Raw genomic sequence first — 24,766 nt, forward strand, 5'->3', positions numbered from 1 at the left:
TTAGTTGAATAAGGCTGGTTGTCCCTTTTTGGATTGTAAAAAAGTATTTCTAGCAACTTTAAAAGATTTATCAATTACGTTTCTTGGGTATTTCAAATCATTATCTATTTCATAAATTTTGAATATTTCCTCATCTATGAACTCTGGACTACAAATTCGTAATGCTCTCAAAAACATTGATGAGAAAACAGACAGTTTAACTCTATCTTGATGCGAAGAATAATAGTGGACATAGGAACAGTTATTTGTAGGTTTTCTGTAAATTTTAAATTTGAATTCATTATTACCCTTAATAATTAAAACATCTAGAAAAGGCAATGAGTTATTTTCTTCAAACTCAACAGTAAAGTTTATAGAATGGGCTAAGCTATTTAATTTGCCAAAGAAATGGTGTATAACTACATTCTTGGGCATAAGACAAAATATCATCAACATATCTGAACCATTTAGCTCTATTAGGGAGGATTGTGTTAAGCAGTGTTGTTTCAAAAAATTCCATGCATAGGTTACTAAGAACAGGTGAAAGAGAATTTCCCATTGCCATACCAAACTTCTGAGTGTAAAACTTATCATTAAATACAAATTTTGCATCAATAATGCAAAGTTTAATAAGTTTAATGATAGTAGGAACTGGCAATGGTAAATCATAATTAACGAGTTCTTCAGATAAGAAACTTAATAAATCATTAACAGGAACTTTCGTAAACAAGGAAGTAACATCAAAACTAACCACGTTAAAATCATTGAAGTCAGTCAAGGAGCTTAATTTATCAACTAAATCTATGTTGTTTTTAGCATTAAAGTTACAAATTTTGCCAACAATAGGGCTCAAAATGTCAAGCCATTTCGATAATTTATATGAAACTGATCCTATGGAGTTAATAATTGGTCTGATTGGATTCCCTGGTTTGTGTGTTTTTATTAGTCCATACATGTAATTAATAGAATTTGGGAAGAATTTAATAATACATTGGACAAATAATAAATTTTAAAATTCTTAATTCTTGGGTAGAATAGTTTGTTGGTGGGTTGTGTGAAGGACCTGTCTAGTTGGGCCAGCGGGCCTGCTGCAGTGTTCCCTTTCTTATGAGTCGCGCGTTAGGTGTTGCTTTCTTGTGGGATGTGATAGTGAGGTGTGGGATAGACCCTTTATATGCCTTCCTTTGATGCATTAATTTTATTGTTCCTTGATAATGTGAGTAGTCACGAAAGTACTTGAAATTTCTCTATCCTTTCACAGTTTTTTTTTTGCATATTCTGAAATCACCTGTTTACTGTGATCTTATTGCATATATATATATATATATATATATATATATATATATATATATATATATATATATATATATATATAATTATTATTGTGTGTGTGTGTGTGTGTGTGTGTGTGTGTGTGTGTGTGTGTGTGTGTGTGTTAAATGGTGACGATTAACCATGGTCACTAACTGGGTATGTGAAATTCTTCCTGGCTGTGAGCCTCTCTCTTACCAAATTAGTAAACAGACTGTGGATTTGTTTACTTCTGTCACAAACTGGGAATGTCTGTGGATGTGGATGTCACAAACTGCTACATGTGTTAGTCAGTCATACGTGTGGATGTATCAGTCAGTCCGTCAAAAACTGTTGATGTGTCACTCTGTTAGTCACAGACTGTGAATATGTCAGTCAGGCCATCAAAAACTGAATGTGTCGGCCAGTCACACATGGATGTGTCAGTCTATCACACACTGGATGTGCCAGTCTATCACACACTAGATGTGCCAGCCTATCACACACTGGATGTGCCAGTCTATCACACACTATGGATGTGTCAGTCAGTCACAAACTTGGAGTATTGGGGGGGGGGTCAGTCATAGGATCAAATACAATGGAAGGTAAGTTTATCAGGAGCGGCCTCGTAGGCGCCGGCTCACTCTGCAGTCGTTGTGTAGCTCTTAAAAAATGATGAAGAAGCCTCCTGACCCAGAATTCATTTTCTTGAATGTCTTAAATCACTCTTAAGGCGAAGGTTTTTATCTTCTTCCGTCATACGTAAATTTACTGGAGGAAAAAAAATCCCGGGAGATAGAATCCCAGGAGGAAGAGAAGTGTGGGCGAAGTGGAGGTTGGTGCTGGAATAGAGGGAGGGAGGGAGAAGTAGACGAGGGGTTGAAAATGGTGGAGGGAGACTGGGGAATGATGGAGGGAAGTTGGGGAATTGTTGTAGAAGGTGAGGGGACTGAAGGGGGAGGTAGGAGAACAGTAGAGAGGGTGGTGGAGGAGGGTGACGGAAGTAGGGGAATAGTACAAGAGAAAGGAGGGGGAGGTACGGGAATAGTAGACTAGGAGGCGGAGGAGGAGGAGGGAGAGACAGACAGATAGATAGATAGATAGATAGATAGATAGAGAGAGAGAGAGAGAGAGAGAGAGAGAGAGAGAGAGAGAGAGGTGGGGTAATATTAGACTAGGAAGAGAAGGGAGAGAGAGAGGTGGGGACATCGGTATGATGTTTCAAGTCAGTGACTTAAAATATCAAACATCTTTGTAGATTATTATTATTATTTATTGAATATACAGACTGATCACAGCAGTGTTGAGGCTCAAGATGAAATAACTTCAAAGATCTCAGTTAAGGTAAGAGAGTATAACTCACAATACTGTCAGTCCTCATAACGTTAATTCACTCACGACACATTATTTTCGGACTCCACAGTTTAAGAGATACTGTTATCCTTCAAAACTTAATAACCAAAGCGAATAATATATAATATTTCAGGAAATAGAGAAACAGATAGATAAATCAACGTAATCGATATAGTATAATCCGTACATAAGAGAACCTTCTGGCGACGTTATGGTCCATGTGCGGGTTATTTGTATATAATCGAAGTAGTTTGTTGTCCCAGTCATACTTGGAGTAATTACATGATTCAAAATCAATTAAAATTACGGTTTCTCAATTATAATTATCGATTAATAAAATATTACAATTGCAGTTACCGCGCAATTTGTACTAAATTATTCTGTTCAGTTACTTCAAATTTTCCTAATGTTGAAATCATCATTAAATGTTTCTAATAATAAGTAACCACTTTACTTAATATTTTTTGTATTTAAATGTAAATACGTGAACAGCGCACAAGAACACCATTAGTTACATGTTCACTCAGTCAAACAGATGGAGAACTTGTGCATTAATTTTTTGTACTAAATCAGTCAAAGATTCAGCAAGATTACACATAACTAAATAACTTTCGTTTCACATAATGTACTTCACAGTACATAGTTGTTGAACAAAGTCTTAAGAAAATAATTTGAGAACAAATTTTCAAAAATCCAAACATCGGTGGTATGTAATACCAACAACACTTGAAGAATTAAACACATGTGCGACTACTGAGTATTTATATTATCTTTATTACCCAGTTGTTGTGGATGTATCTAATTCTTAATTTTGAAATGTAACGAGATACGAATTCTCCTCATTCATTTTATAATTCATCCAAAAGCGTTAGAATTGTTCATGAAACAGCTGAAAGCTGAGAATTCAAAACCAGTCATTTCTGTTTTCAAAAATAAGCTTTGCCTCTAACGTTTTACACGGCTTTGAAAGTGTTACTTATAAAAATTACACTTGAGTTTTTTCAAGTAACATTGCGTCAATTTGTCAACAAGTTTTGACACTGACTGAGAAAGGAGCTCAATGACAGCATACACAAACATGACCCTCGGCAGTGTAGGAACTCAGTGACACAGCACATACAAACATGACCCTCGGCAGTGTAGGAACTCAGTGACACAGCACACACAAACATGGCCCTCGGCAGTGTAGGAACTCAGTGACATAGCTCACACAAGCATGATCCTCGGCAGTGTAGGAACTCAGTAACACAGCACATACAAACATGACCCTCGGCAGTGTAGGAACTCAGTGACAGCACATACAAACATGACCCTCGGCAGTGTAGGAACTCAGTGACACAGCACACACAAACATGACCCTCGGCAGTGAAGGAACTCAGTAACACAGCACATACAAACATGACCCTCGGCAGTGTAGGAACTCAGTGACAGCACATACAAACATGACCCTCGGCAGTGTAGGAACTCAGTGACACAGCACACACAAGCAAGACCCTCGGCAGTGTAGGAACTCAGTAACACAGCACATACAAACATGACCCTCGGCAGTGTAGGAACTCAGTGACACAGCACACACAAGCATGGCCCTCGGCAGTGTAGGAACTCAGTGACATAGCTCACACAAGCATGACCCTCGGCAGTGTAGGAACTCAGTGACACAGCACACACAAGCAAGACCCTCGGCAGTGTAGGAACTCAGTGACACAGCACATACAAACAAGACCCTCGGCAGTGTAGGAACTCAGTGACACAGCTCACACAAACATGGCCCTCGGCAGTGTAGGAACTCAGTGACACAGCACACACAAACAAGACCCTCGGCAGTGTAGGAACTCAGTGACACAGCACACACAAACATGGCCCTCGGCAGTGTAGGAACTCAGTGACACAGCACATACAAACATGACCCTCGGCAGTGTAGGAACTCAGTGACACAGCACATACAAACAAGACCCTCGGCAGTGTAGGAACTCAGTGACACAGCTCACACAAACATGGCCCTCGGCAGTGTAGGAACTCAGTGACACAGCACACACAAACATGGCCCTCGGCAGTGTAGGAACTCAGTGACATAGCTCACACAAGCATGACCCTCGGCAGTGTAGGAACTCAGTAACACAGCACATACAAACATGACCCTCGGCAGTGTAGGAACTCAGTGACAGCACATACAAACATGACCCTCGGCAGTGTAGGAACTCAGTGACACAGCACACACAAGCATGACCCTCGGCAGTGAAGGAACTCAGTAACACAGCACATACAAACATGACCCTCGGCAGTGTAGGAACTCAGTGACAGCACATACAAACATGACCCTCGGCAGTGTAGGAACTCAGTGACACAGCACACACAAGCAAGACCCTCGGCAGTGTAGGAACTCAGTAACACAGCACATACAAACATGACCCTCGGCAGTGTAGGAACTCAGTGACACAGCTCACACAAGCATAACCCTCGGCAGTGTAGGAACTCAGTGACACAGCACATACAAACATGACCCTCGGCAGTGTAGCAACTCAGTGACAGAGCACATACAAACATGACCCTCGGCAGTGTAAAAATTTGTCGTGACTCAGACAATAAGAATTATAACATGATGTACAGCTATGTACTACTTGACGTGTACTTTCATTTTATCGTTAGCCCATCGTAGTGCCCTAGTTTTATATTATTTACGCTGGTATAAGCCTGACAACAGACAATTAAAATTATAATTGCCTATTAATATAAACGTTCAATCACATTTACTAAAACATTACAATTAACTACAATTAGCTGGTCCCAGTTACTGCCCCAGCACAACCTTAGATGTGTGAAATTTTAAGCAACCACGGCCTAAACATTGTCAGATGAAAATGAAAACATATGATACCCTCAACTATGTTTTAGCGATTCCTAAGTAATAAGTACCAACCTTCAAAAATGAATAGAAATATTTGCAATTTAATATGGATTGACCTTTTAATTGAAAGCACTGTTCTGTCGTAACTAGTAACATTCCAAGAATGCTGAAACTAGAAGATTTAACAATTAACAGAGATCATAGGGTGAAAACAGATACATTAATATGTGTACTGCTCGTGTGACTGGCATTCCAAACTGGGGTAGAATGAAATTAGTCCTGTAGTCTCCCCGGCCACGAATGTGTTCGCATGAGGAGTGATATATCCAGTGTACTTACTGGGTGCCTGATTGCTTGTACATGGCTGTCAAATTCTCGACGCCGTGGACCATTACACCACCATGCCACAAAACATTAAGTGTCTAGTGAGAGTAATAGACAAGCTTTCCCTAACGCTGGGCACATTCGGAGTCATGTGTTTGCGTTGATATGTGAGACTGGTATCCAAACGGGAGGAAAACGAAATTTGTTCCTGAGTATACCACTTCCTCGAATGTATCTGGCATTAGTGTTCTCACTGGACACCTAACATCTTGTGGCGTGGTGATGTAGTGTTCCAGGGCGTGGAGAGTATGGCTACTTCCCGGCCTTATATGTTCCCCACAGCGTACAGTGTATAAGGTACTCAGTCATTATAACTTGTCAATACCCACTACTAAGTACTAGAGATGTAAGGGAGAACGCTGGGTTTTGCTCTCTAATAAGCAATATCCCTTTGTGTAATAAATAAATTTTTAATTAAACAGATTATATTTAATGCTTCATCTTTTTTAACATATTTCGAGGGTTTATTAAGAACACGGGTTCACCTTTAATGGTCAAACATTATTGTGACAACTCTTATTAAGACCTGTATGCACCTCTGTCACTGTGATTCGGATTGTGGAATCCATTGCTATGACACAGGTATAGACACAGTACCTAGTTACAACAGTCCTTCAGAATTTAAATTATGGAGAAAGCACGAGAAATATTACTGATAGTTAATGGAAATACAAAACTGAAAGGAATCGTTTAGGACGTCACAGACTACAGTTATAAAGACAGTAAACGTGATTATAAAGAGAACTTACTCTTAAAAAAATAATACTCAAAAGACTAATTTAGAAACATGACTAGGGTAAACGATACATTACAACTTCTAATGAGCTGCGATGGTTCAGTTAGTAACAAAAACAAAAGTGACAGCCTAAGCACAGCTGGAAAAGACGAACCAGCAGTTATAATTCCGAAACGATTGTGTTTGTCTAACCTAGTTCTGCCACCACTAGAAGAAAAGAAATGCACAAGAACCAACCCGGTGTGGGCATTCTTTTGAGTGTGACAAGACGCTGCCACTTTACCATGGTTCATAAAAACATCGCGCACCAGATCTCTTACTTGAATCACTGGGTTAAAATTGGCTTCACTGTTGTCCCAAGTAATTTTTCTTACACGACAACTGCAATTTGGGTGCACTATAACATATGGTCAACAACATATATTACACATCTTACCCCAATATTGAGTGGCTGAACATAGTACTTTGATCCAGTAACTTCAGCGTCTGCTTTAGCAGTGCAGTCCGTCGTCACGAATGTTGCTCTGGCAGACTCTGCAGTTAGATTAAATTTGGGGACGAGTTTTGTGTTGGTCTCCGCTGGTGGGCCAATAAGGCAGCGGGGTCGCCCCAGCGGCTGCTGCAACACTCTTTTATCTCCGCGTAATATTTTATCCGTGTGAAGGATTTTGCGAATTGTCATATCAACTTCGTACTCTGTGATAGTTTGTGTAACTTATCATTTTTACCGTACTTTTCGATATACAAATTTTGACAAAAATTTATTGTTTTACTATTCTATATTTTACTATTTGCTAGTTTATTGTTATAGTGTATGTATCTAGTTGTAGATCAATGACTGTCTTAATTCGTGCTTCTCGCAGAGTTCAGATTTAAACAGACTAATGGACAGTTAAATTATTGTATATAACATTGTAGCAAGTATACAATAAAGACAGTAACAGTGAATGTTAGAGATGATAAAGTATATCATGAAACAGAGTATGTAGATCACAGTAGGTAGATCACAGTAGGTAGATGACAGTAGGTAGATCACAGTAGGTAGATCACAGTAGGTAGATCACAGTATGTAGATCACAGTATGTAGATCACAATAGGTTGGGTAAAATGTGCTGGTCTCAGTTTATAACTGCTTCAAGGTCACTATATGTAGATCACGATATGCAGGTCACAATATGTTGGTCACGATAAGTAATCATGATGTGAAGGTCACTATGTGAAGATCGCCATATGTAGGTCACGGTAATCAGGTCATTATGTTGTGTAAACTGTGTATGTCACAATGTATGGGTCACAATTTGCAGGGTATAAAGTGTGGATCACAGTATTCAGATCACAGTATGAAGGGTACAGTATGTACACTGTTGCAATATGAGTACATAATGCAGGGTAAAGTTTGTAGGATACAGTATACAATGCAAAATATATAGGGTACAGTTTTTGTAGTTGTTACGTATGTAATATATAATGTAATGGTACAAAGTATATAGTACTGGTTTTACATAGTAGAGTATGTAGCGCACAACATGTAGGGTATAATATGTAGTATGCTATATAGGGTACAGTATGTAGTATACTATATAGGGTACAGTATGTAGTATACTTTATAGGGTACAGTATGTAGTATACTATATAGGGTACAGTATGTAGTATACTATATAGGGTACAGTATGTAGTATACTATATAGGGTACAGTATGTAGTATACTATATAGGGTACAGTATGTAGTATACTATATAGGGTACAGTATGTAGTATACTATATAGGGTACAGTATGTAGTATACTTTATAGGGTACAGTATGTAGTATACTATATAGGGTACAGTATGTAGTATACTATATAGGGTACAGTATGTAGTATACTATATAGGGTACAGTATGTAGTATATTATATAGGGTACAGTATGTAGTATACCATATAGGGTACAGTATGTAGTTTACTATATAGGGTACAGTATGTAGTATACTATATAGGGTACAGTATGTAGTATATTATATAGGGTACAGTATGTAGTATACTATATAGGGTACAGTATGTAGTATACTATATAGGGTACAGTATGTAGTATACTATATAGGGTACAGTATGTAGTATACTATATAGGGTACAGTATGTAGTATATTATATAGGGTACAGTATGTAGTATACCATATAGGGTACAGTATGTAGTTTACTATATAGGGTACAGTATGTAGTATACTATATAGGGTACAGTATGTAGTATACTATATAGGGTACAGTATGTAGTATACTATATAGGGTACAGTATGTAGTATATTATATAGGGTACAGTATGTAGTATACTATATAGGGTACAGTATGTAGTATACTATATAGGGTACAGTATGTAGTATATTATATAGGGTACAGTATGTAGTATACTATATAGGGTACAGTATGTAGTATACTATATAGGGTACAGTATGTAGTATACTTTATAGGGTACAGTATGTAGTATACTATATAGGGTACAGTATGTAGTATATTATATAGGGTACAGTATGTAGTATACCATATAGGGTACAGTATGTAGTTTACTATATAGGGTACAGTATGTAGTATACTATATAGGGTACAGTATGTAGTATACTATATAGGGTACAGTATGTAGTATACTATATAGGGTACAGTATGTAGTATACTATATAGGGTACAGTATGTAGTATACTATATAGGGTACAGTATGTAGTATACTATATAGGGTACAGTATGTAGTATACTATATAGGGTACAGTATGTAGTATACTATATAGGGTACAGTATGTAGTATACTATATAGGGTACAGTATGTAGTATACTATATAGGGTACAGTATGTAGTATATTATATAGGGTACAGTATGTAGTATACCATATAGGGTACAGTATGTAGTTTACTATATAGGGTACAGTATGTAGTATACTATATAGGGTACAGTATGTAGTACATTATATAGGGTACAGTATGTAGTATACTATATAGGGTACAGTATGTGGCATACTATATAGGGTACAGTATGTGGCATACTGTATAGGGTACAGTATGTAGTATACTATATAGGGTATAGTATGTAGTATACTATGAGGTACAGTATGTAGTATGCTCTAAGGTACAGTTTGTACTATACTATATAAGATACAGTATGTAGTATACTATATAAGATACAGTATGTAGTATACTATATAAGGTACAGTATGTAGTATACTGTATAGGGTAAAGCATGTACTATACTATATAGCGTACAGTATACTATATAAGGTACAGTATTTAGTATACTATGTAAGGTACAATTTGTAGTATACTATATAGGGTACAGTATATAGTATACTATATAGGGTACAGTATGTAGTATACTATATAAGGTATAGTATGTAGTATACTATATAGGGTATAGTATGTAGTATACTATATAAGGTATAGTATGTAGTATACTATATAAGGTACAGTATGTACTATGCTTTATAAGGTACTGTATGTAGTATGCTATATAACGTACAGTATGTAGTATACTATATAAGGTATAGTATGTAGTATACTATTTAAGGTACAATATGTAGTATACTATATAGGGTATAGTATGTAGTATACTATATAAGGTACACTATTTAGTATACTATATAAGGTACAGTATGTAGTATGCAATATGAGGTACATTATGTAGTAAGGTATGTAAGGTACAGTATGTAGTAAGGTATGTAAGGTACAGTATGTAGTATACTATATAGGGTACAGTATGTAGTATACTATATAAGGTACAATATGTAGTATACTATATAGGGTATAGTATGTAGTATACTATATAAGGTACACTATTTAGTATACTATATAAGATACAGTATGTAGTATGCTATATAAGGTACAGTATGTAGTATGCTATATAAGGTACAATATGTAGTATGCTATATAAGGTACAATATGTAGTATGCTACATAAAGTACAGTATGTAGTATACTATGTGTGGAGAACTGGTTAGATAAGTACACTTTCCTGCATGAAACAAACAAAGACAAGCGTTACTTATCTTTCATTGCACGATGTCCAGCAGCTTCTCCCTGGAAATCCTGTCGTGGTGCCGTTCCAGTTTCCACAGTAGCTATTGATAAACAAGTTGGTTATACAATTTGCCCCAAAGGAGCGTATATCTCAACATTTCAATATTATCTGAATACGTAGTGATATTATTTACTTGGGTTTGGGTGAATCACCCATGGTAATTCTAGTCAAATCTCACCTCTGCCTACTAGCTGCAGCTAAAGTAATTAGAAATAGGTATGGTTGGGCTTTCCTGGGTATTGTAACTGACCCAGTTTTCCCTAGTTTGTTGTAGGGGAGGTGTGACCCGGGTATTCATGTCTCGAGTAAACTGCTGCAGATGCGTTCGGTCATTCTTTACGCGATAGGTTGATATCTTGCCCCTTTGTTCATAAAACCTGAATGTATACCGCGACACAAACTTTACACTTATCGGGATTATACCGCGGATAATACACTCGTGGTTCTTTGTAACGCTAGTTTTCCAAGTGGAGACTGACAGTATTTCAGAGTTTACCGCACAAAGTCATTATTTTCTTTGTTCTCAGCGGGAGACTTGTGACGTGTTCATCCTCTCATGTCTGAACTCAACCTAGCTTGTCGCCCTGCCCCAACGCCCACCAGTCACCCTTCACACAAAAGCTTTATATCTCTTCCTTACCACACATTGTAACAGTATTCAATACAAGAGGGCAGGTTTTTTGTTATCTAGCTATAGACTAGAATTCCTAATAGTCCCAACTTATAGATAAAGTGGAGAGTAGATTTTCCCTTAATTTTCCTGAAAAGGAGAAAGAGTAATTATTCTCGTTTAACCTCGTTGTGTAGTTGATCAGGAACTCTAGCAAGGAGAGGAAGACATGCCTCGTGATGCTACGGTATATACCTGTGTTTCTCATAAAGCTGTTTGTGAGGAAGGAAGAGTCCACTAACCTCTTCCGGGAGGACTAAGTCCCTACAGAGGGCTGAGGGGGGCTGAGAGGGCTAAAGAGACACCTCCTTTACTGGAGAATTTTCTCAGCACTATGTAGGGTAAAGTTTGTAGTATTCTATATAAGGTACAGTATGTAATACACTAAGTAAGATACAGTATGTAATACACTATGTAAGATACAGTACGTAATACACTATGTAAGATACAGTATGTAATACACTATGTAAGATACAATATATAATACACTATGTAAGATACAGTAGGTAGTACACAATATGTAAGGTACACCACGGTATGTAATACACAGTATAGCACAGTACACAATATATAATATACAGCATGTAATACACTTTATATGCTACATACTGTACAGTAGGGTACGCTATGTAGGGTACAGTATAGAGTACATTGTGTAGACTAGACAATATGTAGGGAACAGTACAGGGTACATTGTGTAAAATAGATAATATGTATATTGCGGTTTTTAACACACTTCTTCAGTAATTAATTAATTAAACTATTATGACTTGACGTGCTGTTGGAGTGTGATCAAAGTACGACGGGATTCAGGGAAAGCAGTTAACTGGACTTGAGTCCAGGAGGTGAGAAGTACAGTGCCTGCGCTCTGAAGGAGGGGTGGGGATATTTGCAGTTTTGAACTGTAGTATTGGCGTCCATATAAGGTAAGACAGTGATGGAGTGAACGATGGTTGTATTCCAACTACTATAGTCTTATGCTATAGTCTCGGTTCTTGTGTGAGTGCACTCACACAAGAAGTATTGAGTTGTATTTACGGGGATCGAGACTCGGCTCCTAGCCTAGTCTTTCAGACTACTTTCATCAGTATCACTGATTCTGGCTTTGTCGCATCTACTCTAGAAGGTGAGCATCTAGATTGCCTCCATTCATTTAAATCATTCTACTTTTCAACCGCCATAAGTCTAAAGGAATACTTCCTCACATTCCTCTGGCTCAGATGTCTCGTCATTTCCATCCTGGGCCTCTTAATTCAAATAGTCCGTCTTTATCTGTCCTCCGAGTTCCTCTTAAGATTTTGAACGTTATGATTTTGTCTGCCCCTGTCCTTCTCTCCTTCAAGATAGTATCAGTTCTTTCAACCTCTATTCAGAGTGCATTCCTCACAGTTTTGGCACTAGCCAGATTGCTGTTCAATGGATCTTTTCTAGCATCTTCGATTGTTTTATTATATGTGAGTTCTATTCTAAGAAATCATACTCAGTAATTAGCTTAACATTTTCATATATACGATTCTGAAGAATTCTTTATTTAAGTTTTCCTCATGTGGCTGTTGAGTAACTTTGCTTCTGTTTTGGCTTTTGATGCTTTATCGCAGTTGTCTTTCAGTTTTCCTTCTTATTCTTGTTTATTCATTTCTGGCTCTCCTGCTTATTTCTCAAATTTCTGTGGTTGGATTTGCTCTATATATCCTCCAAGCCCTCATGCTTCTTACCATGAACTCGGCATTCTTAGATAAACAATGGGTTCTCTTTGTCTTTCTTGCAGTATGTCAACAAGCATTGTATGAATCTGTTATTTGCATCTGGGCATTTTGTTTCTATTTCCTCCATTTCATGTTCATCTCTACCTTTCAAATCTCTCTGTAATTCCACTTCATTCAGAAAATTTCTCCTGCAGGTTGTATTCCCTCTACTGTAGTATTATTGTTTTGATACATTCCCTTCTCTATTTCTCTTTCTACCAAGTACCTTAATGCCAAAAGAGTTCTGGCTCCTATTGGTTCGCCATAATCAGTTTCTGTTCAGTTGTATTCATTTTGTGTGCAGAGTAGTTCAAATCTCTCTGCCTCATCTGCTCCGCTATTGTTGATTCCTTCACATGTTGACTCAGAAAGTTCTTCATTACTGCTTTCCCAAGTTTCGTTCTTTTCTCCGTGGAGGTTCCTGGCTTCTCTTGTGCTTAAAATCTCCTAGTACTACGAATTTAGCTCTTTTTATTCTCATCTCAGCAACTGTTTCCAATATGTGAATCACTGACCTGTTATTCTGGTGTTCTGGCCTTCTGTTGTTTGCTGGTGGAATATATATCGCCTCTCTGGGCTTTACAGTACTTGCTATATAGTCTCTGAAATCTACTGTTTCCATGAATCCTAGTTCCTCAGACTTTCAGTGCAGTTCCTCCTTTCATTCCTTGTTATTTAGTAGCCCTCGGAGAATATCACGTTTGTTATTATTCGTCTCCATAATTGCTACTGTATCAGGTTTTTCTTTCCCAATTCTTTCTTTCATGACTTTGCACCTGCTGGTTCCATTGACATTTGAGCACCACATTTTAAGCCTTCTAACTTTTACTGTTTTCAGGACATGCTGTATTGATTCATTTCTGGGGTTACCGAGCGTGGAACTTTTGTAGAGATTCCACCCTGTTGCTCCAACCTTTCCATAATAGATGATTTATTACCTGTTCCATTCCTCTGTCACTTTCTTCTTTCCCAAATTACCCTCTCTGTCCTTTAGTCCTCTTACGTCGGTTCTTCCTTGATGTATACTATGTCGAAGTTTTCAGATCCCCCTGAGTTTTGATTTCCTTCTCATTACTTGGCTTCTCGTTTCTGACTTCGTAGACACAATTTGTAATGGGTTTGTCCTTCCCTCTTGCCCTTAAAAAAAATAGACACCGCTCGTGTTTCTTGAAGGCTCCATTTTTTTTTATCAGATTATCATTTTTGTTGTTCTTCTTCCTTCTCCTTTCGTACTTTCTCTCATTTCCTCTTTCTTCGTCTTGAAACCCTCTCATCCTGACATATCAAAGTTGTTCTCTATGCCTTCGTCATCAACTATTTTTAATTTCTCCTTTCTTCTGACCTGCTGAGCATATGTGGGTTGTCATCCTCTTACGCTTTCTTATTTCATGTCCATTCCTGTCTCTTGAAAACCTCTATCTGAGACATTAATTACCCTTTATATTTCCTCTCTAAGCATTCTTACTTTATATTCAATGTCCTCCTCACTTTTACATTCATCCTTCTTTGTTACCTTTAAGTTACACAATCATTTCTCTTTTTTTTCTCTATCTCCTTCTTAAGCTGGCTGAATTCCTCCTCAATCTTTCTTGCTCCCCAGTTATCTCTTGGCCTCTAACATTTTCACTCAAGCCTCAAAGGCAGATTCCCCTTTGTTCGCAGTTGTTTGCTCACTCATTCCATTAACCATGTAATCCATGCACCTAGTTGGCATACCTTTCTTCATTGTTTCTCTTCCGTAGTTTTGGATGAATTTGTCATACTTCTTTATCCTTACCAAACTGCCTATGGTATGTTTGGAATGGAGTGATAGGTGTGGGCAGGTAGGTAGATGTGTGTGTGTGTGTATGTACTCACCTAGTTGTGGTTGCAGGGGTCGATTCATAGCTCCTGGCCCCTTGTGTGTGTGTGTGTCTGCAGAGAGTGAGGGGGGAGGTAGGGAGAGAGGAGGAGAAAGAGGACTAGGACAGAGGGATGAACAGAAGGACTACACAGATAGAGACAGAAAGAGTAATATGAAACTAATGGAGACAGAGCGAGCTTATTTAAATCGTCAATTCTCTCTTGTCTTTGGGGAAATCTAGAGGTTGACGAACAGTAAAGCTTGCTGGAGCCTTGCTGATCCTGCCACAGTGATGGTGGGAGGGTGGAGATTCATCGATATACGTCTGATGATTCAGGAAAGATAATAAGCATTGGCCTGCTGGATGAGGAGAAGGAAAGCAGAGAGGAGAATTAGTGAGCAGTTTAGTGTTGGAGGGAGATAAAACAAGTTAAAAGTGAAGTGCTAAAATATATGAACCTAAAGGCTTCTCATGTGATGTAGGAGTTCTGGTGCAGCCAGACACTTAGACTGCCTGATGCTCAAGCAATTTACCGAAGTATATTTGAAATAAAATGACTATTTTTTCCATAGTCTTCATTGCATCTTCACTTCGGAAACCCTCGGTCAAATGACCAAATGACTGAGACCCACAACAGGAAACACATGTCCTGTTGCCTGACAATCCTTACCTAACCTAACCTTCACTTTAGAGCACAGATTTCCAAATTAGGACACGTGTACCTCTAGGAATTTTCATGGGGCACGATGCGTTCTTATTGGCATTATTCACATTTATCCATTTATTTACTGGCATTCATTGCTTTACAGACAAACTTAAAGCTATATATTCCTAAAATCTAGACGCATATTGTTATTTTTGTGTATCTTTACCTCATACATAATTTTAACATTTTGTACAAAGGGAAACACAGATGATGCATCAAACTCTCAAGGTGTACATAATAGACAGAGGTTTGGGAAATAATGATCTAGAGGGATGAGTCTAGGTAATAAATCACAAGGTTCTCTCCTTTCTTTGTCTGTCTCTGTCTGTCTGACTCTCTCTCTCTCTCTCTCTCTCTCTCTCTCTCTCTCTCTCTCTCTCTCTCTCTCTCTCTCTCTCTCTCTCTCTCTCTCTCTCTCGTTACTCAGGGTTTTACAAGATTAGGTAAAGGGTTCCTAACTTTATCTACAAGCTAAGATCTGTTTCCTACATCAGCTCGTTTGAAAGCCTTGTTTTTGCTATAAGACATACAAACACAGAACAGGATGACGCTGGGCCATCTGTGGCCCAGCAATTACATTTGATTAAATGACTTTATTTCGTTGATGTCATTATGTTGTACAAACATGTTCCAAACTCGAGTTATCCTAGGAATACATGATCTCAGATGAAGCGATGTTCTTGAGAAGGTTATAGCCACACTGTAATTGTTGTTTGCTGCCGTCTTGTGTAGAAGCTGTCTTCTGTAATATTGTTGGAAGAATTACCGACACTATGTAAAGTAAAAGGACACAAGTGCAACTAATGTGACACTTTTATTGTGGCAACGTTTCGCGCTCCAGGAGCTTCACAAAGCTCCTGGAGAGCGAAACGTTGCCACAAGAAAAATGTCACATTAGTTGCACTTGTGTCCTTTTACTCTACAAACTGTCTTCTCACTATCCGCGAAGTAGAGTCATGTGTCGTACTTTGACAATATTGGCCTTGTACATAGCGGTAAGGCCACCCAAATCTTTCCTGTGTTGAAAGCTCAGCTGAAATGACATATATCCAGGCCGAGTTCAAGCGAGAAATGAGTCGTCTTGTTCTCTCTCTATCTATCTATCTATCTATGTATCTATCTATCTGTCTCTATCTCTCTATCTATCTATCTATCTTTACATAGGGTTTGACAAGATTAGGTTAAGGATCCCTAGCTTTATTGGCAAGCTATTAACAGGTTAAGGATTCCTAACTTTATTGACAAGCTAAGAGCTGTTACCTACATCAGCTCATTCGAAAGCATTTTTATTGTTATGAAACATACAAGTAGGGAACAGGATGAAGTTGGAGCCATCTGTGGGCCAGAATTTTCATTTGATCAACTGACTTTATCTCGTTGACATCATAATGCTGTACGAACTTGTTCCAGACTCGCGTCATCCTGGGGATAAATGATCTCAGATGAAGTGATGTTCTGGAGAAGGGTACAGCCAGAGTGAAGTTGCTGCTTTCTGCCCGTCTTGTTGTATCGAAGCTTGCTTCTTGCTGTCATCGAAGTGGACCCAAGTGTGGTACTTTGACAATATTGACCCACATCCCTCCTGTGTTGAAGGCTCTGCTGAAATGACAGATCTATCCAGGATGGGTCCAGACAAGAGATGAGATGTCTTGCTCTGTTCTCTACTCTCTCAAGCCCTCACAGATGAGATGGGGGCAGGCAAACCAATAAGCAGAGCATACTCAAGGTGTGAGCGTACTTGTGCCTCATACAGAATCTTGCAACTCCTACTGTCAAGCAGATGCGAGATATGTCGAAGTACTGTAAGCTTCCTGGCTGCCTTGTTTGCAAGATTTACAATGTGGCTCTTCATGGTCAGTTTGGAAACAAATTTCACCCCAAGGATATCAACTTCTTCGCCAGGTACCAACACTCTTCCATTCATACATATTACTGCCGGCATTACCATCATGGTGCATAGAAACCATCATTTTTATTTGTGTTTTCTCAGGTGCAAATGTTACCTGCCATCGGTTTCCTCAAGCTGATATAGCTCTTAGCTGGTGATTGATGTAGCTTAGAGCAGCTGAAATTTCTTCTCTTGGATTAGTGAATGTCGGAGTTCAGTCGTCTGCATATGCAAGGGATTCTGGGATGAGATGAAGGTCATTGAAGTAGACATTCCATAACAATGGTCCCAGCACATTTCCCTGTGGAACACTTGCCCCAATAGTATGTCTTGCTGATTCCGTTCCATTGAGAACTACCCTTAGAGATCTACCATGAAGGTAATCACTGAGGAGACATAGCTGAAAGGCTGTACTTCCCAGTGCTTGAAGTTTTGCTAAGAGGCCCTGGTGCCACACTTGGTCGAAAGCACCAGCAATGTCCAGTGCTACCACACAGCTGACTTTGGATTCATCCAATGACTGGTGCCATTTAGTGAAGAGGTTTAACAACAGATCAGCAGCAGAATAACCTTTCCTGTAGCCATATTGACGGTCACAAAGTAGTGAATGGTAATCTAAACACTCTGTTATTTGTCTTGAGATTATTTTCTCAAGGATCTTGCCAGTGATTGACAGGAATGACATTGGTCTGTAATAGCTGATTTCTGCTCTGCTCTTCTTTTTGTAAACAGGGACTATATTGCCTCTTTCCAGAGAGAAGACCATTTACACTGTACTAGGCAGTGCTGAAAGATGCGAGTTAGAGGTGCTGCTAGCTGGTCTGTACATCTACTCAGCAATCTTGGGCTCACCTTGTCTGGGCCCACAGCCTTTTCTTGTTCAAGCGATTTAAGAAGGAAATGCACCTCCTGCCTCATTATCACCACTGACAGCTTTGACACAGTTCTTGCAGCTAGCCAAGGAAGGTCCCTTGCTGGATCAGGAACTTACATTTTGGTAGAAAAGTGTTCGACAAAGAGGTCATCTTTCTCTTGACTTCATCATCATCAACATTCTCTCTCTCTGTCTGTCTGCCTCTATCTCTCTCTCTGTCTGTCTGCCTCTATCTCTCTCTCTCTCTCTCTCTCTGTGACAAGTAAATAAACGTTTCAAGTATCTATAAATAAATCGCCATGTTTAATAAACTGTTTCTACAAATACAATCTACATAGTTCTAAAAATATTTAAACTAAAACACAAGTTGCAGAATAAATTATGATTGGAAAAATGTTAGTGTAGAGTTTTATCCAGTGAGGACTTTATCATAACCTCCAGGTCTTCTTACTGGTACTGTATCACCTCCAGGTCTCCTTACAGGTAATATATTCACCTCCAGGTCTTCTTACAGGTAATACATTCCCTCCAGGTCTCCTAACTGGTACTACAATGATAAAGCTCTACACAGCGAATCGTTGTCCTAATTAAAGACTGTCCTGCGATTCTTGTTTATTTGTCTTCACACTTGTCACCTATACGACTTTTCATCTTTTTTAAAACTGAGCTCGATTAATTCCTCCTGTACATCACTTAAAACATGAACGGTGATCCTGACACTTTGTCCTCAAAGTCTTGCGAAACTAAAACGCCTCTCTTTTCAACCAGCGTTTTCATTTTTTTAAAAATTTTCTGTAAAAAATACACACGTCATTATCCTCAGAGTTACGGCGTAAAATTTTTCAAGGATTTCTCTAATGCGGAGGGAAACAACGCTTCGTAAGGCGAGGAGCGTCAGGTAATGTATGTAACAGCCGGCTGAGAACGGAGTTTACATTCTCCAAAACCTTCAAAAGCCGTGCCTTGATGTTGGTAGAGGGACCTTGATGCAAGAAATTGGAACCTCCCTACCTTTCCACGGATCAAACCTGATTACCTTTCTCATTCCACAAGCCTTGTATCATCCCTACAGGTTTAGTGCCTCCCAATAATATATATATATATATATATATATATATATATATATATATATATATATATATATATATATATATAAACAGTGTGACTTTGTCAATGGTCCAAGTCGGACGGAAACGTCGTCGTAACCTCTCTTTTATGTGCGGGTTATTTGTGTGTGTATATATATATATATATATATATATATATATATATATATATATATATATATATATATATGCAATAAGATCACAGTAAACAGGTGATTTTAAAATATGCAAAACAACCACTGTGAAAGAGTAGTGAAATTCCAAGCGCTTTCGTGACCACTCACATTGTCAAGGAACTATAGTTCCTTGGAATTTCACTACTCTTTCACAGTGGTTGTTTTGCTTATATATATATATATATATATATATATATATATATATATATATATATATATATATATATATTATATATATATATATATATATATATATATATATATATATATATATATATATATATATATATGTCTTGCCGAATAGGCAGAACTTGCGATCTTGGCTTAAATAGCAACGCTCATCTTGCCATATAGGACAAGTAAAAATTTGTGTATGCAATAATTTCGCCAAAATCATTCTGAACCTAAGGAAAAAAATACATTTCACTGTGTTTGTTTAGTATTAAATTATTGTAAAGAAATCTAAAATATATTTAGCTGGGTTAGGCTAAAATAAATTGCGCTTGTTATAATAAGGTTAGGTAAGTTTTCTAAGTTCCTTTTGGTGCAAAATTATAAATTTTTACATCAAGATTAATGAAAAAAATATATCATTAAACGTATAAGAGAAAATTTTAGAAAGGACTTACTTTTAAATGAGTTCTTGCTAATTGACCAGTTTTACATATTCGGCACGACATACATATATATATACACACACACACACACACACACACACACACACACACACACACACACACACACACAAAGATGGCAGTCAGCAGTATTCGGAACCACGTCACGGAAGTGGCAAGGTTCCCCAAGTGGCCCTCTAGACTACTCGGCCATAGATGCCTCAAAAGTTGGGCAGCCTGGTTCACAAGCCATGTTTCTTTCCCAGTCCGGGCACGTCAGTCAGCCTCAAGCAATGATTCAAGCTATTTCAATCTCCTCCTGTATGTTCTGACCTCTCAAAGCGATTTTTATATCAGTACACCACGCAGAAACAATTGGGTATAAACAGAGGAAGATCAGCGGGATTCGAAACTAGGCATCTTAGAAACATTGAGTGTGTTTCCTTTCACCGGTTGTCTATGTCCTCTGTCAGTAAAATGAGTACCAGGGTGTTAGTCGACTGTTATGGGTCGCATCCTGAGGCAAAACTGACCTAATTTGCCCAAAATGCTCTGCATAACAAATCGCTTTCTATATAATAGTATGTCATTCATGTCAGCTAGGCCTGTATACCTTGTACATGTACTTGTAGAAATATATATATATATATATATATATATATATATATATATATATATATATATATATATACATATATATATATATATATATATATATTATATATATATATATATATTATATATATATATATATATATATATATATATATATATATATATATATATATATATATATATATATATATATATATATATATTCCTATGATGTAGTCCCTTGCTTACCCTATGTCCCTTCCAACTCCTCAAATCCCAACTGGTTTTTGATGAGCAGCGCCGTTCTTCACAACCCCCCCCCCACTCTATTCTCACTATCTTTGCTTAGGATCTGATATCCAGTTGGATAAACTGCATCAGTTATCCTTCCTGTGGGCTTGGTTTCTGTGAGTGCCATGATGCCCTGGGTATTCTTTCGTGCAACTCCTTACACTTATTCATAATTACGTCTTCATTTGTGTACCATACATTCAGCTGGCCTGGTAGCTAAAGCTCTCGCTTAACAGGGTGAGTGTCCGGGTTCGATTCCCGGCAAGGGTAAAAATATTGGGCGTGTTTCTTTACGCCGGTTGTCTATGTTCCCCATCAGTAAAATGAGCACCTGGGTGTTAGTCGACTAGTGTGGGTCGCATCCTGGGACAAAACTGACCTAATTTGCTCGAAATCCTCTGCATAACAAGCGGCTTTCTATATAGTAGTATGTCATTGATGTCAGCTAGGACTGTATACCTTGTACATGTACTTGAAGAAATAAAGATATTATTATTATTATTATTATTATTATTATTATTATTATTATTATTATTATTAAAACTGTATTCTGGGGGTTTGTGTGGGCTGGAGGAGTTGAAAACCTGGCAGGGTATTATGAGAGGCTGCTGTGTAGTTGGGGTTTGTGCTGGGGAAGTGTGGGCTTGTGAGTGTGGTTTGTTTTGGGCTAGTGTGTGTGTGTGTACTCACCTATTCGTACTTACCTATTTGTGATTGCACTGGTCGAGTCATAGGTCCTGGCCCCTCCTCTTCACTGACTGCTACTAGGTCCTTTCTCTCCCTGCTCCATGAGCTTTATCAAGCCTCATCTTAAAACTATGTATGGTTCCCGCCTCCACTACGCCATTTTCTAGGGTATTCCACTTCCTGACAACTCTATGACTGAAGAAATACTTCCTAATATCCCTTTGACTCATCGAAGTCTTGCAACAAGGAGGCGGCTGGAGGCAGTGGAGATGTGTCTGAGGGCAATGTGTGGTGTGAATATAATACAGAAAATTCGTAGTTTGGAGGAGGTGAGGGATTACCAAAACTATTATCTAGAGGGCTGAGGAGGGGTTGTTGAGGTGGTTCAGACATGTAAAGAGAATGGAACAAAACAGAATGACTTCGAGAGTGTATAAATCTGTATTGGAGGGAAGACAGGGTAGGGGTCGGCCTATGAAAGGTTGGAGGGAGGGGGTAAAGGAGGTTTTGTGTGCGAGAGGCTTGGACTACCAGCAAGCATGCGTCAGCATGTTAGATAGGAGCGAATGGAGACAAATGGATTTTAGGACTTGACGTGCTGTTCGAGTGTGAACAGGGTAATATTTATGAAGGGATTCAGGGAAACCGGCAGGCCGAACTTAAGTCCTGGAGATGGGAATCACAGTGTCAGCACTCTGAAGGAGGGGTGTTAATGTAATTTTATAATTGTGGTGCAAGCGCATCTCTGGCAAGACAGCGATGGAGTGAATGATGGTGAAAGTTGAGATTAAGACACATGTGCAACATCTGGGTATCTTTATTGTAGACATTTCGCCATCCAGTGGCTTTATCAATACAAATTCTAGGACATAACTTGAAGACAGTAGAACTATGTACAGAAGATGAGGTAATCAGTCCCTCAACCTAGGAGTAGGTGCGAAGAGCACCATAGTCGTGGTGCTCTTCGCACATACTCCTAGGTTGAGGGACTGATTACCTCATCTTCTGTACATAGTTCTACTGTCTTCAAGTTATGTCCTAGAATTTGTATTGATAAAGCCACTGGATGGCGAAATGTCTACAATAAAGATACCCAGATGTTGCACATGTGTCTTAATCTCATCTTGTCGGTATTATATACCATTCGTACACGATGGTGAAAGTTTTTTCTTTTTCAGGCCACCCTACCTTGATGGGAAACGGCCGATGTGTTAATAAAAAAATAATAATTGTTGTTGTTCCTGTTATTAGTTATTATTTAGTGAAGCCCTAACCCATGTGAGGTTATTCAGTGTGAGAATAAATGAAGCTTGATAGAGAGTGGCGTTACTTTGACAGCTGAGTAATGGCTGCTTCTGTTGATTGATTATATATATATATATATATATATATATATATATATATATATATATATATATATATATATATATATATATATATATATATATTTATATATATGTACATATATATATATATATATATATATATATATATATATATATATATATATATATATATATATTCCCGTGAGTCCCCTACAAGGGGAATGCTTACATATATGTGGTTGGCAGCTGTCGAGTCCCAGCTCCTGGCCCTGTCTGTTGCTGTTTTCCAGATTCACTCCTTCCTAGCCTTAGGGGTTCTGTCATACCTGCTCTTAAAGGTATGTACGGAGTCTGCCTCCACCACTTCAATGTCAAGGTCATTCCATTTCCTGACTACCGTGAGACTTAATTAAGAAATATTAACTTGGTGCTAGTGGATGGCTCTTCGTGCAAGAAACTGGGACTGCCCTTCAGTTTTGTGAGTCAAACCTAATTGCACGCCATTCTTCAGTCACTGTATGACCCTTGCGGGTTTAGCGCCTTCCTGTGAATAATATAATTATTGTGGGAGTGCCAAATGCTTAAGCGGGAAAGAGTGTTGAAGAGAGCACAGTAGATGAGCTTGGAGTGCCAAGAATAAATGATAGCATACAGTGAGACTAAAAAACGAGACAGTGGGAGATACCAGTAACTGTTAAAGGAAAGCTGGTCAAGAGAGAGAAGTAATGAGAAGATCGAAGAGGTAAGGGATGGGTTTCAGAATGCATCACTAGAGCAGAAGTTTGTAGTTATAGACAGGTTGTGCGGGTGGGACGAGCAATAATTTGTGAAATGAGGTCATGAGGGTGGCAAGGGACAAAAAAGTTAGTATATGAGAGGTTTCTACAACGTAAAGACTTATATAAGGCGACATAGTATAGGAAGAGAAAGAAAGACGTTAACGAGTGGTTAGAGTGTTAAAGGTGAGCTGACGAGAGAATGGGCGTCTTTTTCACCAGATTTTACTGAGAATAACAAACTGTTTTGAAGAGACTGACAAATTAAGAAAGCTTGGAGATGATAAATGGGATAGTGGATGTACTGGGGGGGATGGAGAAAATATTTTGAGGAGCTGTTAAATGTTTATGAACAATGGGAGGCAGTCTTTTCGTGCATTAGGAAGGGAGGAACACCATCTTATACGAGTAAGGAAAACCCAGAAATGATTGTGGAGTAAGTGTATGAGGCAGCAAGTAGAAGAAAAATGGTAAAGGACCTTGTATGGATGGAATTAGGACTGATATTTTTAAAAAAAGGTGGTTGGTGTTTTAGTTCGAAAAGACAGAAAGGAAAAGTGAAAGTCCAAGAGCACGGAAGAAATTATAGATTTTTTTTATTTTTTAGATTTTGCCACCGAAGAGGTTAGTTCATTGTGCACCCCGTATCCAACCTGTGGACGGTAACGCAAGAGCATATGGATACACAAAAGGCCTAGGAACTAGGCTCCAAAAGGGTTTATAGGAGTACATCTGGATTCATTAACCTCTTACAAGCAAATTTAGAAAATCTGCATAATATATCTGGTGGAAATTTTTTTTAGAAAGCACAGTACATGAAAGAAGGAAAGGTCGGGCTTAGAAGGTAACT

The sequence above is a fragment of the Cherax quadricarinatus genome, chromosome 19 (assembly GCF_038502225.1).
Source record: "Cherax quadricarinatus isolate ZL_2023a chromosome 19, ASM3850222v1, whole genome shotgun sequence".
NCBI lineage: Eukaryota > Metazoa > Arthropoda > Malacostraca > Decapoda > Parastacidae > Cherax > Cherax quadricarinatus.